The sequence below is a fragment of the Apteryx rowi genome, unplaced genomic scaffold, assembly GCF_003343035.1.
Source record: "Apteryx rowi isolate R43461 unplaced genomic scaffold, aptRow1 scaffold_75, whole genome shotgun sequence".
Lineage (NCBI taxonomy): Eukaryota > Metazoa > Chordata > Aves > Apterygiformes > Apterygidae > Apteryx > Apteryx rowi.
In genome coordinates, this window is record NW_020451038.1 from 1,439,789 (window position 1) to 1,443,497 (window position 3,709).

Below are 3,709 nucleotides of genomic sequence, written 5' to 3' on the forward strand. Positions count from 1 at the left end.
CTAGTAAAAGGAAAAAGTTATTAGAAAGGAGAATTAATGAGTTGAAGCAAGCTGTTCGGAACTTCTCTAAATACAACCACTATCCAATTAGGACACATTCAGAAACAGAAAATTGAGATCCAGATTTTAAGCCTCTAGACAAACGTCAAAGTTGGGTTAGTTCAGACCCACCATTAGCAGCTCTCACTAATTAATAGAGGAAGAGATGGAAAGAGCTCTTGGTTCTAAGTGCTTACGGATCTGTGAAGCATTTGCACAGTTTCATTTTCTAAGGAAAAAGGTAATATGAAGAACATACCCTCCCCACATCATCTCTATCAAGAATAGCTGGGTGGGGTGGGGAGGAAAAAAAAGAAGAAAAAAACCACCACTCTCCCCACCTCTAAGATCTAACAAATAGCCTCCAGGAATTACTGCCTCCTTCACTACAGGAAAAAAATGCCACAATGTAAATACCCACAACTGCCCAACCTCTAGTTATTTTTATATGAAAAAAAAGTTATAACAGCAGCTCTGGGGTGTGCTTGAATAACTAGAATGTACCAGTTTCTCCTGATGATAATTTTTCATTTCTAATACACAGCTAATGTTAATTACTTACAGATTAAATAGGCAAGTATATATAAATCTCAGTGAACAACTTTTAGATTTTAATAATTGTAAATTCTCCCACCACAATTAAATTTATAAAGTACAATTCTTTTCCGTCTTTTCATCTCAAGCTCCACTGTGTCTTCTGTAGACTAATACCTGGTTAACACAGTGATATCATTATTTGATATTTATCTAATTCTCTCAAGAATAGATACAAGTATATCATGCACACACTCCACAGATACTTTGAGAAAACCCCGAATTTGTTCATCTCCACTCTTTTTCAGTTTTAAGACAGCTCTAAAAAACATCTGACATTTCAAGAAACATATACAAAGCAAGTCTTTTTCCTGGAAAACCTATAATTTCAGTTCGAGATAACACTTAATTAGCAAGGAAATAAAATTAGTATGGGTTTTAAGTATAGTAATAGACACTTCCTTTACCATTAGCATACCTTGAAAGCTCTATGACTACAATCACTTTTTAAGTCTTATTACAAAGATAAACCCATGGTCACATCATTTGCATTGAAAGACATGAAAACGAAGCACCAAAAACACAGGGCGCCGAGTGAAAAAAGTGCAACACCAAGGAGAGTCAAGGAGTACCCACAGGCAGAAGAGACGGAATTACCCGCTCAGATAGCCATGCTTCTACACGATGGGCTTTCCTCCAGGTTCACACGAGGGTGAAGCTGTAGGAGAGCCGACGAGGTGGCCCATATCCCCCCACCCTTTTAAGCAAACTCATCTCCCCTGCTCCGCGCTTAGCCGGGGATGGCAGGAGCCACCACCAGCGCTCGGAGCAGCACAGAATACTGCCGGCTCCCTCACCGACCACGCTCAGGTGCTCGGCTCCTGCAAACAAGAAGCTATAAAATTCAGACCGAGAACTAGAAAATCTAAAACAAATAAAAATTCAAGCCACAGCTCACAATATTTCTAACCTCTAACACGCAAAAAGCACTTTGTGTCGGTGCCGAGGGAGGCGCGAGCACCCACCCGCCCCGCGCTGCCTGGGGTGCAGCGAGCATCGCGTGCCGAGTCGTTTGTTACTCGGCCCGTATGATTTCATTCATGCTGGTAGAGACGTTCAAACATATTTTATGTAAAGTGCTGAGCAATTTTTCAATTTGGAACACCACCAATTTTGCTGAACTGCTTACATTAATAGGAGTCTTACACAAATAGAAAGGACATATTATAGCATTATGCACAAATTTTTTTTCAGTTATTAAAATTAATGCTGCATTCCAAATTATCACAAATAAACAATAAGGAAACAATAATGACGAAACAAGGGCATTTCCAGCACCCTGGATTTATATACCCAATTTGCCTGTTCTGTAGCAATAGCTGTTTGTACAAACCTGGCATGTACCTGCATACCAACTAGATACTTCAATTAACTGAATGCTTGAACCGTGAAGTATTATAAATTCAGTTTTACAGTCAAAACTCCACTACAGGTATTTACTAATAACTTTTTTCAGGTATCGTGAAGCCTCTTCTGGTTTTGGAAGTTGCCTTTGGAATCATGCAGAACTAATTTTCCCCTGTAAAATGAAGTTAAATTAAAAGCTTGTATCCTGAAGAGCATGTATGTATGAGAGGACCCCAACAAATACAAAGTGCAGCACATCAGAGAATCCCATCCAAGAATTAAATTTCCATTTAACATTTACCACCACAACAAGCAGCACAAATCAAGAGTTACTACTCCAGACAAGAGCCAAAGGCAACACTTATCAGATGACATTACCTTGTGTGTTCAGCCTTAACTAATCTAGAATTTATTTACTGAAGTTTTCTTCCAAAGCACAATGCTGATCAGGCAAAAATGCTGTTCTGTTTTATAAATTCACTTAAAATACCTTTTCTTATCAACAGCTATCAAATATCTGTAGCAATTTTGAACTATGTAGCCTCAAGAACAAATTCAAGACTGGTAAGCATGGAAAACAAGGTAATTTAAAATACTTAACATTCTAACAACTTAAATGGAAGTGACAGAAATCCAAAATGTCATAAGCCAAAACACTTAACTGCTACAGTAGAATTAAAGTGTCTTTTCACAGAAAGTCAGCCCAGCACGTTCTCTCCGTACTCCTTTCTCTTACCCATTTGAAACTGTAATTATTGGCTTGTAAACTGAGAAGCCCAAAGCCTCATAAACGATAACAAGTATCAACAAAGTTTATTCCAATCCAACCAGGATAATGATAGTTGGAAACCCGGTGACAGAAATGATTAAAGAGACGCAAGGAAGCCTGGAGTCACAGCTAACGCTCGGCTTTGCCTGTTTGGCGATCGTCGCTCTGCCTTTGGGGGAAGCAGGAAGAGACTCCTCTACGCACGGACCAAAAAGAGCAGCAACTGCTTATTCAGCAAGTCACCAAGGAACATTGGCTGTTTCCCTGAAAAAAAATGCACGTCAGTGATGATTCATCATGTTCGGTCATTCAGCTTTCCTAGTACTTTGAAAGCAGCAGCGTTATTGCCCAACCCCCTGTAGCGCCTGCTCCTCATCCAGCGCCCGTCGGTCTCCAGCGTACGCCGAGGACGTGCTCTCGGCCGGGCAGCCACGAAGCACAACCTCATCAGAGAGCTGGTATCTGCTATGCCCAACTAGTCCGACCAACGGGCCGTTCCTCGCCGCTGGAGAGCCCAGTGACAAGCAACTCTCCAACTTCCTTCTCAGGCTCCAGAACCCGTTTTCACTCTAAGATTATATTAGAAAAACAGGTATGGACCACAACTGTTTTTTCCATGTGGACTCGAACATCTTCCCACTCGGTTCCGCTGGCAGCACTAATCCAGCCTCCTCTTGATGCAACAAGCTTTGCAGCCTGCAACTAGAGAGCGTCCTCAGACACCCATCTGTACAGACAGGGGAAACCCCCACCAGGCTCTTTCTACCAGCGCTGAACCTAAGAGAAGAACTGGCCCCTCGGCACTACTTTGTCAATACCATTAATGAAAAAGCTCCAAAGGGCTTCTGTTTTTCTTCCAAGAGTTGATAACGAGATCAGGAGTCAAAGAATAACTCTGATAGGAAAGCCACAACATGAAAGACAGTCCCTTTCCCAGCCTCTACTGCGGCTACACGTAAT